Source organism: Stegostoma tigrinum, unplaced genomic scaffold (genome assembly GCF_030684315.1).
Source record: "Stegostoma tigrinum isolate sSteTig4 unplaced genomic scaffold, sSteTig4.hap1 scaffold_91, whole genome shotgun sequence".
Classification (NCBI taxonomy): Eukaryota; Metazoa; Chordata; class Chondrichthyes; order Orectolobiformes; family Stegostomatidae; genus Stegostoma; species Stegostoma tigrinum.
The window spans coordinates 33,036-47,665 of record NW_026728816.1 but is presented as its reverse complement, the minus strand read 5'-3'; the positions used below and the strand labels follow the sequence as shown (position 1 = coordinate 47,665).

The window sequence follows — 14,630 nt, the reverse complement described above, 5'->3', positions numbered from 1 at the left end:
TTAATTGGATAGTTTCAGTATTTGGCCACAAGATGGAGAAATCTGCTGAGGTGATGTACCCAGAAGATAGAAAGATGATAGAAATGTTTGGAGAGATATGGGCCAAGCACAGGCAGGTGGAACTAGTTCAGTTTGGGATTGTGATCAGCACAGGCTGGTTGGACCAAAGGATCTGTTTTCATGCTGTATGACTCTATGAAACTCAAGCTTAATTGTCCGAAACTCACATTCAGACATATCTAACCTTGATCATAATCTTACAGAAAGATAGCCGACTTTATCCCTCAGAGTTGCAGACTCTTCAATTTTACATCCTCAAAGACATTTAGCAGGAATAGCATGGATTATAGAGTGAGTTGAGTAGATTGGTTCATTATTAATTCTTAACTAAATTTGATTTATTTTACATTTTTAGACAACATCAGGTGAAGATGTGCGTGATTTCACCAAGGTGCTGAAAAATAACTTCAGATCAAAGAAATACTTTGCCAAACATCCTCGCTTGGGTTATTTACCACTACAAACAGTCCTAGAAGGTGAGAACCTTGAGATGTAAGTTTATTGATGTGAGATTTACTAATGTATCAATGCCCATTTGGGGGTTGACAAATATTGCAGCATTATTCGTTCTGCAGCTTAGCAGGAGAGTGAGGTTGTCCATTTGCGCCGATATCAGAAGTACACAATACAAGAACAAGAGGGGCTTAACTGATATCATCGGCCCTCTCGCCTTGAAAGCAGTGTAGTTACTCAGAGTGCATCTGCTGTGGACTTGTTGATACTGTCACTAACGTGCAACCTTCCTTGATATCTTTCTCTGTCCTCCAGTTCTGTCTTTAAAAACTACAATCAATTACCCTCTCCTCAAAAGGAAAGAACCTTTGGCTGAACAGAGAACAAAGAACAGTACAGGCCCTTCGGCCCACGATGTTATGCCGACCTATTATCCCACTCAGATCAAACTACCCTGCATACCCTTCATTTTACTATCCTTCATGTGCCGATCCAAGAGCCGTTTAAAAGTCTTGAAATGTATCTGACTCCGTTACCACTGCCAGCAGCGCATTCCACACACCCGCCACTCTCTGTGTAAAGAACCTACCTCTGACATCTCCCCTATTCCTTCCTCCAGTCACCTTAAAATTTCTCCCCCTCGTAATAGTCATTTCTGCCCTGGGAAAAAAAATCTGACTATCCACTCCAGCTATGCCTCTCATCATCTTGCATACCTCTATCAAGTCACCTCTCATTCTTCTTTGCTCCAATGGAAAAAGTCCTCGCCCCCTCAATGTTTCATCATAAGACGTGCCGTCCATTCCATGCAGCATCCTGCTAAATCTCCTCTGCACCCTCTCTAAAGCTTCCACATCCTTCCTATAATGAAGCAACCAGAATTGAACTCAATATTCCAAGCGCTGCTCCATCCCCACAAACTAATGCTCGATTCCAAATCCCTTTTCTCTTGATGCTTTAAATTCAATGCTGTCTTTCGTGTAATTTCATATTTGAATTCACTGGTCCTGAGCCGCTCGCGGCGATGTGCCCCCGCGGTCCTGCTACAGTGCTTTGAGATGGAAACAAACATGACTGATGAAGGTCCACCAGTTGATGTAGTACGTTTAGATTTCAAAAAAGCATTTGATAAATTAGAACTCATAAGGTGACTCAAAAGAAAGCAGCCCATGGGTTCAAGGGTAGTACATTAGGATGGACAGAGGACTGCATCGCAAACAGAAGTAGAGAAGGGGCAGCAGGATGGTAACTTATAACTGGTGTCCGGCCACAGGGTCCCTGCTGCGGAGGCCGTACACCTAATGTTCCCTGGGTTGATTTCGGAAATGGAGGAGGGGATTGCCATGCTTAGGAATGTTGGGCGGATGGGATTTATAAGATTGAAAGAAATCTTATTTTTTCAGCATTTAAGATTCTTAAGAGGCTTGATAGTGTATATCCGTAGAGAATGCTCCCATTTGTGAAATATTTTATGACCAGAGGCCACATTTTCATATTAGTTGCCTGTTAATTCAGGGGAAGAATTACTTCTTTCAGGTGGTAGCAATCTATTCAACACTTTAGCAGAGAAGGTTTTCGAGGTAATGCCATCAATTATATGCTAGGCTGAGATGGCCCGTTTAATTTTCAAATCAAGAAACAACAATAATGAGGAAAGGGTAGTCTTCACAGTGGAAGATACTTCAAGGATCCTCTTATCCCTGTATTCTTTAGTAATGAATTAAATACATCACTACCACACCATCACTGCCATTACAGAAGTAGTAGTAGACAATCTAATGGAGTAAAAGCAGATCAGACTCTTTGCCCTGATGGTTTACTTTCTATGATTCCAAACAAAGGAGCTTCAGAGTTGGTGTATGCATTGATTGTAATTTCTGAAAAAGGTTTCGATTCTCGAGAAGCATCTGAGGGCTGGAAAACTGCCGATGTGACATCCCTATTTAAAAAGGAGAGAGGCAAATTGTTGGAAATATGTGGCAATCAACTGTGAAGAAAATAATAGCAGGACATTTGGAAAATCAGAATCTAATCAAACAGAATCACCATAGCCTGACGAAAGAGAAATTATGTCTGGCTAATTTGTTTGGGTTTTTCAAGGAAGTCCCAACCAGAATTAGTAGAGGAAAACCAGTAAATGTGTTGTATTTGGACTTTGAGCAAGCATTTGAGAATGTACTCAAAAGTAATAAGCTAAGAGCTGAGGTTTTGAAGGTAGTATATTGCTATGGATCAGTAGGCTTTGCATGGCCAGGAAGGAGAGATCACATCTACAGTGAAATGCACCAAGTGAATAGATATTTTGGGGAATTTGGTGGCAATGTGGTAAGTCAGTGCAGAGGGTAAGAGGTGCTATTTGCTTGCTTTTTTTGCCTGATAGTTGGTCAGCTTTTTTTTTGAGACAGGGTGAATTGAAGCCAGAAGCGGGGACCCAGAAGGTGAACCCGGTTCATTGGTTGGTGATAGCTACTGGTTTAAGAATCTATTATCGGTAACTTTCAGATTGAAAGTAAATCGGTGAAATATATACAGGCTACAAACTAATGTTTTTAAATCAAATTAAGATTTAAGTAATTGAAATGGAGATGCCGGGCCAATGATGATTTAAACCTCCATGACGGGGGAGTGGTCAGACGCCATACTCCAGCTCAGGGTTGATGAACTGGAATCTCAGTTTCGACCAATCAACAAATCATGCGGGGGAGAGTTACCAGGGAATGCTCTGTTTCCGGAGGCAGTCACACACCTTAGATTAACTACCTGAAGCTCGGTCAGTGGCCAGGGACGTGGGACTGTGACTAAGGACAGGGCAGGTGGAAGGATCCAGGATGTCGTGCAGAAGGAACCTTGGCCTTTGATCTTATCGAACAGGTTTGAGATTCTTTCTTCCTGTGTGGATGAGAGGTCAGGGTATATGGAAGATGAGTAAACTGACTATAGCACGGTGGTACAGGGGGACATTCAAGAGGGGATAAAAAGTGAAATGTAGTTATAATCAGAGGTAGTATAGTTAGCGGAATGAACATTGTTGGTTGTGACTAGGATCGAGAGTCTCGAAAGTAGTGTTGCCTGCCTGGCGCCCAGGTTTAGGATATTCCGTCTTGGCTACCAAGGAATTTGAAGTGGGAGGTGTAGAAATCCAGCTATCGTGGTGGACACAGGTACCATTGATATGGAAGAAAGAGGAAAGAGGTTCTGCTGAGGGATTATGAGCATTGAGGTGCTGAGTGAGAAGGCAGAACCAAAAGGTAATAATCTCGGGATTCTTATCTGAGCAATTTGGCACGGTGTGAACAAAACTGAAGATGTCAATGCATTGTTCAAATGATGGCATGGCAGAAATGTGTTTGAATTCATGGGACATTGGCATTGGTATGGGGAAGGAGGGAGTTGTTCCGGTGGCATAGGCTTGATGAGAATCATATTGGGACAAGTATCCTGGCAAAAGACATAGCTAGGTCTGGGGGTAGGGCATCAAAGTGAAAAGTGTGGAGCGGGTGAGTCCAGTTGCATGGAAAAAGTTAGAAGCTAGTAAATGCTCAGCAAAGTTTCCAGAGCAAGTAATAGGACAAAAAGTATGGAAATAGTCAGGAGTCTCAATTCAGGTGCAGCAGATAAGAAGGGTGGCCGTAAATGCCAGACTGAAGGTCTTTTATTTAATTGTAGGGAGTGTATAAAACCAAGTGAATGAGTTTGTGGTGCAGATTGAAATTGACAGATGTATTGTTCTGGGTATCACAGACATGTGGTTGTAAGGGGATAAGTGTTGGGAACTAAATATCCAATGATACATGTCCTATAGAAAGAACAGACAAATGGACAGAGATGCCAGGGTTGGCTTGTGAGTAAGAAATGGGGCAACGCTGAAGGAACCACAGGTCTTGAGCTTGTTTATTAATGACTTGGAGGAAGAGGTGAATGTGCTGTGGCTAAATTTGTAGATGACTCAAAAATATTTGGAAAGACAAGGCATGGCACAGAAACAGAGATTTACCAGGATGTTACTTGGATTGGAATGTATTAGCTTTCAGGAGGGCTTGGTGGCAATGTTGTACAATAATAAATGTAATGAGATCAACCATGATCTCACTGAATGGTGGAGGAAATTCAATGGGCCAAATGACTTTTTGAGTGAGTCTTGTTGTTTGACAATGAATTCGTAAAGGTGTTTTTTTTGTCTCTTGGATGAGATGTAAAAATGAAATGTGTACGCTTCCTTTTCATCTGGCAATAAATAATCGTTCTGAACGATTTCCATTGACTAGTGGCAATCTGACAAGCATCACGATGTAAAGAGATTCTTAGCTTCTTTTTAATTGTCAAGTTATTCTTTGGAATTAATTCAGCCTATATTTTTGCATCTCAGGAATTATATTCATCACTGCATCTCAAAAAGTACTCTGTTGTATGATAACAGCATTTTAAAGAACACTCTTCAATGGTTGTGATTTTCAGTTGCCATAACACACATTAAATTACATTGTTGGCCAATCTGTCCATGATTATTTCATTGTCTTACATTTCAAACAGACAAGGAAATATTGGTGATGCAATGAAGAGTTTGATGATAAAATATAATTACTGTTACGGTTTCCTCTTGGACGAAATATTCTCATCAAATTGACTGGTGAAGGAAATGGGACACTGACTGTGAGTACTTTGAGTGTTTAAGTGACTCCTAAAATGAAAATTATGACCTTGATTTCTCTTGCATGCAGATATGAAGAGACTATTTTAAAAATCCTCTCGGTTCGTGGTTCAGGCATAAAGGTGTCACATGTATATTTATGTATATACATGTACATGTGTAATCTGAAAAGAAAATGACGATAAATCACTTGTTACAAGGTGAGAATGAGTTATCCAGATAGTAAGAACTGCCAAAGTTGGTGTCTGAGATAACACATTGTGGAGCTGGGGGAAAGCAGGCAGCATCAGAGGCTCAAGAAAGTTGATGTTTTGGGTCAGGACCCTTCCTCCAAAATGGAGGGTGGACGGGAGCTCAGAAACAAATAGTGTGGAGAGGGAGGAGGTGCTGGGGAAGGTAGGTGGGATGGTGATAAATGAGTACTATCCAGATTGGAACAGATTTACCCCAGAAGGTATTGAATACAAGTTCCAAATCACTCTCAAAATCCTAGTGACTGTTAACATTCATGTTTTTTTTGTCTGTGTGTTTCAGTAGTTGCATGTCAGTTTGAATGGTTCATTGAGAGTGAGGAACCTATGGACTCACACACACCAACATGGAATTTAATTCAAAGAGTGACTCCTCTTCAAAGTACTTAGTCGCTTTTAAAATCTTGACCATTTCTGCTGTCTAGTTGAACAAGTGTAGCTGAATACTGCTTCAATAGGAATTAGTGTTTAATAGGAACATATTTGTGAAACTTACAGTTCCTCAAGCTTTAGCATAAACTGGTGGAGACTTTCGGCGCTTGCAAAAAGGCTCACCTCTCTTAATACTGAAGGAAAATTGGAGTTTAAAAGTAAGTTCATCCGCTGTCGGGGAATGAAATGTTAATGTTGACTTGAATATAATTTTTAAAAAAGTAATATATTTGTGTAGCACTAAACTCAAATTAAAATTTGGATATGCCAGTTGACTCCTGTTTGACACTGTATGGAATGGCGGTGACATCAGATTCAGTGATGATTGAGAATCTAAAGAATATGAGGATAAGATTTAACATCCAAATATCATTGAACTCTTCAAGGAATGTATTACTGGAAAAGGGGGAAAGCATGTATGTCTATTAGAATTGAATACACTCTGAAGGCGGTGGCACAGATGAAACAGACCTGTGTGCTAAAACTTATCACAAATTTCACATTGAATGGAGCAGTTTAAACAGGCTGGAGGAAGCAGACATGCCAGCGCAAACTTTTGAATTTGTGCATTCTGTTCATAAACATCAGCAAAATTGTGGGAACCTGTTTATTCTTTCTCTTTTATTGCACAGAACCATACGATTACACTAATTTTGATTAGGAATTTAAAGATTATGAGCCCCGTCCGTTTGACTCGCAGTTTGGTACCATAGGTTGGTACGATCTTCGTTCAAGAAGGAAGAGGGATGTTCCAGACACAGAAAATCGTCAAACCATTTACTACAAAGTCTGTTTCTGCTTAGTATTAATTAATGCAGTTAACATTTTCAGATCGACATGATTGCAGAATGGAGTCAATAAAACAAATTCCATCTGATATTCAACATAAATTTTAAGTTTGGAATAACAAGCTCACAAGAAAGATGACCTGGTTTTAGATATCACTTGGGACCACAGACTAACAGACAAAGGAACAAAGCAAAACGACTCTGCGATTTGATGTAGAAACTCCTGACTCCGAAGCCTGCAGCCGCCCTCCAATTCTCAAGTCAGAAGTGTGTCAATGATGGTGCAGATCCAACAACACTGGAAACGATCTTGAGTCTAGACCAAAGCAGCCCCTTGATTGGCACCGTATCCATTCTCTCCACAACTAACTCCAAGACACAATAATGTGTCCATATACAAGATGCACTGCCACATTTTTTTCCAACTATTCTTACACCCGCCTTTGCAGACTTAGAAAACTCATCTTCAAGGTCAAGGACATCAGACATGGTAGCACTAATCCCAGTAAAAATCACCTCCAAGCTACTCTCAAACTGATTTGGAAATGAATGATTGTTCCTGAGTCAATATTAGTAATCTCTTTTGGAACAGCATTGTGGGCCTGTCTACAGCAACATGAAGCTGTTCAAGAAGTCAATTTGTGCTGGACAATCAGCAACAGCTATGTCTCATTAAAGAATAAATAAATCGGAAAGAAATCCATCTGAGAGTCACAAGCAAATGGGTAACTTTTTTTTGTTCACTCTGCAGCTCGTGGGCTATTACCAATTTTGACAATGACAAATGAAGCTTTTGTTTGGTTTGCTATTGATAGCATCTGTCCACAAAATAAAAACAATTGGCATCAGAGATAATGGGAAGTGCAGATGCTGGAGAATCCAAGATTACAAAGTGTGGAGCTGGATGAACACAGCAGGCCAAGCAGCATCTCAGGAGCACAAAAGCTGACGTTTCGGGCCTAGACCCTTCTTCAGAAAAGAGGGAGGAGGAGAGGGTTCTGAAAGAAATAGGGAGAGGGGAAGGCAGATTGAAGATGGATAGAGGGGAAGATAGGTGCAGAGGAGACAGACAAGCAATAAGGAAGGAGAGGATCAAATACGAAGGTAGGCTAGCTAGTCATATCAGAAATCATAGTAACAGCTTCTTTCAATACATAAGAAACAAACGTGAGGCAAAAGTAGACACTGGGCCACTCCAAATTGATGCTGGAAGGCAAGTGGTGGGAGATAAGGAAGTAGCTGAAGAACTTAATAAGTACTTTGCGTCAGTCTTCACAGTGGAAGACATGAGTAATATGCCAACAATTAGGGAGAGCCAGGGGGCAGAGCTGAGGATGGTAGGAATTACAAAAGAGCAAGTGCTAGAAGAGCTAAAAGGTCTAAAAATTGATAAATCTCCTGGCCCCGATGGGCTATATCCTAGAGTTCTGAGGAAGGTGGCTGAGGAAATAGCAGAGGCTTTGGCTATGATCTTTCAAAAGTCACTGTAGTCAGGGAAAGTCCCAGATGATTGGAAAATTGCTGTTGTAACTCCCTTGTTTAAGAAAGGATCAAGGCAAAAGATGGAAAATTACAGGCCGATTAGCCTGACCTCGGTAGTTGATTAAAATTCTTGAATCATTGTCAAGGATGAGATTTCGAAATTCCTGGAAGTGCAGGGTCAAATTAGAACAAGTCAGCATGGATTTAGTCAGGGGAGGTCGTGCCTGAAAAACCTGTTAGAATTCTTTGAAGAGGTAACAGGTATGTTAGACCAGGGAAACCCAGCGGATGTTATCTATCAAGACTTCCAACAGGCCTTTGATAAGGTGTCTCACAGGAGGCTGCTGAGCAACGTGAGGGCCCATGGTGTTCGAGGTGAGATACTGGCCTGGATTGAGGATTGGCTGTCTGACAGAAGGCAGAGAGTTGGGATTAAGGGCTCTTTTTCAGAATGGCAACCAGTGACGATTGGTGTCCCGCAGGGTTCAGTGGTGGGGCCGCTGCTGTTCACCTTATATGTTAATGATCTGGATGAAGGGACTGGGGGCATTCTGGCGAAGTTTTCCGATGATACGAAGATAGGTAGACAGGCAGGTAGTACTGAGGAGGTGGAGAGGCGGCAGTAAGATTGAGACAGTTTAGGAGAGTGCTCCAGGAAATGGCTGATGAAATTCAATGTGAGTAAATGTGAGGTTTTTCACTTTGGTAAAAAGAATACAGACATGGAATGTTTTCTAAATGGTGAGAAAATTCGTAAAGCAGAAGTACAAAGGGATCTGGAATTCTTGGTCCAGGATTCTCTAAAAGTTAACTTGCAGGTAGAGTCCATGATTAAGAAAGCGAATGTAATGTTGTTGTTTACCTCAAGAGGGTTGGAATATAGAAGCAGTGATGTGCTTCTGAGGCTTTATAAAGGTCTAGTTAGGCCCCATTGAGAATACCGTGTCCAATGTTGGGCCCCACACCTCAGAAAGGACATACTAGCCCTGGAGCGTGTCCAGCGGAGATTCACACGGATGATCTCTGGAATGGTAGGTTTGACATACGACGAACGGCTAAGGATCCTGGGATTGTACTCATTAGAGCTGAGAAGGTTGAGGGGAGATCTAATAGAAACTTACGAGATAACGTGTGGCTTAGAAGGGGTGGACGCTAGGAAGTTGTTTCTGTTAGGCCAGGAGACTAGGACCCGTGGGCACAGCCTTAAAATTAGAGGGGGTAAATTTAAAACGGAAATGAGATGACTTTTCTTAAGACAGAGAGTGGCGGGCTTGTGAAATTCATTGCCACGGAGTGCAGTGGGGGCCGGGACGTTGGATGCCTTCAAGGCAGAGATCAACAAATTCTTGATCTCACAGGTATCAAGGGCGACGGGGAGCGTGCTGGGAAGTGGAGTTGAAATGCCCATGAGCCATGATTTAAATGGCGGAGTGGACTTGATGGGTCGAATGGCCCTACTTAGACTCATATCTTATGGTCTTAAGTTAAAGGGTCGGACATGAAGCCAATAGAGGTGAGTGTAGGTGGGGAGAGGTCAGTCTGGGGAGGACAGACAGGTCAAGGGGGCGGGAAGCGGTTAGTAGGTCAGGAATGGGGGTTTGGCTTGAGCTGGGAGGAGGGGATCGGGGAGAGGAAGAGCAGATTAAGAACGTGGGGACGAGCTGGGCTGGTTTTGGGATGCAGTGGTGGGAGGGGAGATTTTGAAGCTTGTGAAGTCCACATTGATACCATTGGGCTGCAGAGTTCCCAAGTCTCAGTTAAGGAAGGACAATAAACACTGGTCAGTCAGTCATACATCGAACAAAAAAAGTTTATTTTTTAAAAAAAATAGGATGCATCTGTCAATCAAGTGGCCAAGTATTATCGAGTTTTGAGAAGATTTTTAGCTCAGGATTGAGGTTTTGGATGTAAGATTGCTCACTGAGCTGGAAGGTTAGTTTTCAGATAATTCGTCACCATTCCAGGCGAAATCATCAGTGAGCCTCCAGTGAAGCGCTGGTGTTCGGTCCCGCTTTCTATTCAAGTGTTTAGGTTTCCTTGGGTTGGTCATGTTATTTCCTGTTCTTTGGCTCCAAATCCATCTACCATCCTCAGAGAAAATGTGTTCTCCCCAGTGTAGTTTGTGTATGGATTGAACTGCCAGAGGAGTGCCAGAGGCTATTATAATCACAGTATTTAAAAGTCACCTGCATGGACACATGAATAGGAAGGGTCTGTAGGGATATGGGCAACATGCTGGCAAATGGAACTAGTCATTTATGATATCTGGTCAGCATGGAGGAGTTGGACTGAAGGGTCTGTTTCCCTGCTGCACAACTCTACGACTCTGTCTTTGTCTCTTTGTGTCTCTCTCTCTCGCCCTCGCTACCCACTCCCATTTTCTCCAAACGCACCCCTCGCCACACACACAATCTGTCTCTCCATCTCTCTGTGTGTGCCTCACTCTGTGTCTATGTCTCTCTCTCTCTCTGTTGTCTTGTCTCTGCCACCTCGCTGTGCACTCAGATAAGCACTTCAGAAGGCTAAAATCGCAACTTCACAAAACCAGCCAACTTTCGATGCTGTGTTCACTGAAGTGCTTATTTCAGTGAGATAAGCACTTCAGAAGACCAAAATCTAAACTTCACCAAACCACCCAACTTTCAATGCTGGGTTCACTGAAATGCTTATTTCTTTCAAATAAGCACTTCAGAAGACCAAAATCTCAACATCTCAAAACCACTCAACTTTCGATGCTGGGTTCACTGAAGTGCTTATTTCATTGAGATAAGCACTTCTAAGACCAAAATCTAATCTTCACCAAACCACCCAACTTTAAATGCTGGGTTCACTGAAGTGCTTATTTCAGTGAGATAAGCACTTCACTACGCCAAAATCCCAACCTCACCAAGCGACTCAACTTTTGATGCTGGTTCCACTGAATTGCTTATTTCAGTGAGATAAGCACTTCAGAAGGCCAAAATCTAATCTTCACCAAACCACTCAACTTTCGATGCTGGGCTCACTGAAATGCTTCTTTCAGTCAGATAAGCACTTCAGAAGACCAAAATCTAATCTTCACCAAACCACCCAACTTTCAATGCTGGGTTCACTGAAATGCTTCTTTGAGTCAGATAAGCACTTCAGAAGACCAAAATCTCAACATCTCAAAACCACTCAACTTTCGATGCTGGGTTCACTGAAGTGCTTATTTCAGTGAGATAAGCACTTCTGAAGACCAAAATCTAAACTTCAGCAAACCACCCAACTTTCAATGCTGGTTTCACTGAAGTGCTTATTTCAGTGAGATAAGCACTTCACTACGCCAAAATCCCTACCTCACCAAGCGACTCAACTTTTGATGCTGGTGCCACTGAATTGCTTATTTCAGTGAGATAAGCACTTCAGAAGGCCAAAATCTAAACATCACTAAACGACTCAACTTTTGATGCTGATTTCACTAAAATGCTTCTTTCAGTCAGATAAGCACATCAGAAGGCCAAAATCTCAACTTCACCAAACCACCCAACTTTCGATCCAGGATTTTCCCAAAGGCTAATTTCAGTGAGATAAGCACTTCAGAAGACCAAAATCTAAACTTCACCAAACCACCCAACTTTCAATGCTGGGTTCACTGAAATGCTTCTTTGAGTCAGATAAGCACTTCAGAAGACCAAAATCTCAACATCTCAAAACCACTCAACTTTCGACGCTGGGTTCACTGAAGTGCTTATTTCAGTGAGATAAGCACTTCTGAAGACCAAAATCTAAACTTCAGCAAACCACCCAACTTTCAATGCTGGGTTCACTGAAGTGCTTATTTCAGTGAGATCAGCACTTCACTACGCCAAAATCCCAACCTCACCAAGCGACTCAACTTTTGATGCTGGTTCCACTGAATTGCTTATTTCAGTGAGATAGGCACTTCAGGAGGCCAAAATCTCAACTTCACCAAACCACCCAACTTTCGATCCAGGATTTACCCAAAGGCTTATTTCAGTGAGATAAGCACTTCAGGAGACCAAAATCTAAACTTCACCAAACCACTCAACTTTCGATGCTGGGGTCACTGAAGTGCTTATTTCAGTGAGATAAGCACTTCAGAAGACCAAAAATTCAACTTCACAAAACCACTCAACTTTCGATGCTGGGCTCACTGCAGTGCTTATTTCAGTGAGATAAGCACTTCAGAATGCCAAAATCCCAACCTCACCAAACGACTCAACTTTTGATACTGGTTTCACTGAAATGCTTCTTTCAGTCAGATAAGCGCTTCAGAAGACCAAAATCTAATCTTCACCAAACCACCCAACTTTCAATGCTGGGTTCACTGAAATGCTTCTTTGAGTCAGATAAGCACTTCAGAAGACCAAAATCTCAACATCTCAAAACCACCCAACTTTCAATGCTGGGTTCACTGAAATGCTTATTTCAGTCAAATAAGCACTTCAGAAGACCAAAATCTCAACATCTCAAAACAACTCAAATTTCGATGCTGGATTCACTGAAGTGCTGATGTCAGTGAGATAAGCACTTCACTACGCCAAAATCCCAACCTCACCAAGCGACTCAACTTTTGATGCTGGTTCCACTGAATTGCTTATTTCAGTGAGATAAGCACTTCAGAAGACCAAAAATTCAACTTCACAAAACCACTCAACTTTCGATGCTGGGCTCACTGCAGTGCTTATTTCAGTGAGATAAGCACTTCAGAAGGCCAAAGTCCCAACCTCACCAAACGACTCAACTTTTGATACTGGTTTCACTGAAATTCTTCTTTCAGTCAGATAAGCACTTCAGAAGACCAAAATCTAATCTTCACCAAACCACTCCACTTTCGATGCTGGGCTCACTGCAGTGCTTATATCAGTGAGATAAGCACATCAGAATGCCAAAATCCCAACCTCACCAAACGACTCAACTTTTGATACTGGTTTCACTGAAATGCTTCTTTCAGTCAGATAAGCACTTCAGAAGGCCAAAATCGCAACTTCACAAAACCAGCCAACTTTCGATCCTGGATTTACCCAAATGCTTATTTCAGTGAGATAAGCACTTCTGAAGACCAAAATCTAAACTTCAGCAAACCACCCAACTTTCAATGCTGGGTTCACTGAAGTGCTTATTTCAGTGAGATAAGCATTTCACTACGCCAAAATCCCAACCTCACCAAGCGACTCAACTTTTGATGCTGGTTCCACTGAATTGCTGATTTCAGTGAGATAAGCACTTCAGAAGGCCAAAATCTAAACTTCACTAAACGACTCAACTTTTGATGCTGATTTCACTGAACTGCTTCTTTCAGTCAGATATGCACATCGGAAGGCCAAAATCTCAACTTAACCAAACCACCCAAGTTTCGATCCAGGATTTACCCAAAGGCTTATTTCAGTGAGATAAGCACTTCAGGAGACCAAAATCTAAACTTCACCAAACCCCCCAACTTTCGATGCTGGGGTCATTGAAGTGCTTATTTCAGTGAGATAAGCACTTCAGAAGAACAAAAATTCAACTTCACAAAACCACTCAACTTTCGATGCTGGGCTCACTGCAGTGCTTATTTCAGTGAGATAAGCACTTCAGAATGCCAAAATCCCAACCTCACCAAACGACTCAACTTTTGATACTGATTTCACTGAAATTCTTCTTTCAGTCAGATAAGCACTTCAGAAGACCAAAATCTAATCTTCACCAAACCACTCAACTTTCGATGCTGGGCTCACTGCAGTGCTTATTTCAGTGAGATAAGCACATCAGAATGCCAAAATCCCAACCTCACCAAACGACTCAACTTTTGATACTGGTTTCACTGAAATGCTTCTTTCAGTCAGATAAGCACTTCAGAAGGCCAAAATCGCAACTTCACAAAACCAGCCAACTTTCGATCCTGGATTTACCCAAATGCTTATTTCAGTGAGATAAGCACTTCAGAAGACCAAAATCTAAACTTCAGCAAACCACCCAACTTTCAATGCTGGGTTCACTGAAATGCTTCTTTGAATCAGATAAGCACTTCAGAAGACCAAAATCTCAACATCTCAAAACAACTCAACTTTCGATGCTGGGTTCACTGAAGTGCTTATTTCAGTCAGATAAGCACTTCAGAAGACCAAAATCTAATCTTCACCAAACCACCCAACTTTCAATGCTGGGTTCACTGAAATGCTTATTTCAGTCAAATAAGCACTTCAGAAGACCAAAATCTCAACATCTCAAAACCACTCAACTTTCGATGCTGGGTTCACTGAAGTGCTTATTTCAGTCAAATAAGCACTTCTGAAGACCAAAATCTAAACTTCAGCAAACCACCCAACTTTCAATGCTGGGTTCACTGAAGTGCTTATTTCAGTGAGATAAGCACTTCTGAAGACCAAAATCTCAACATCATCAAACCACTCAAATTTCGATGCTGGGTTCACTGAAGTGCTTATTTCAGTGAGATAAGCACTTCTGAAGACCAAAATCTAAACTTCAGCAAACCACCCAACTTTCAATGCTGGGTTCACTGAAGTGATAATTTCAGTGAGATAAGCACTT

General features: G+C 41.8%; 1 long non-coding RNA gene across 1 annotated transcript; it reads left to right on the top strand.

The window, feature by feature from the left end:
* Positions 1 to 436: 436 nt before the first annotated feature.
* On the top strand, positions 437 to 7,354 carry LOC132209411 (uncharacterized). Its single transcript, XR_009445509.1, has 2 exons — positions 437 to 536; positions 5,044 to 7,354. It is a non-coding gene; the product is annotated as an uncharacterized LOC132209411 (long non-coding RNA).
* The last annotated feature ends 7,276 nt before the right edge of the window (positions 7,355 to 14,630 follow it).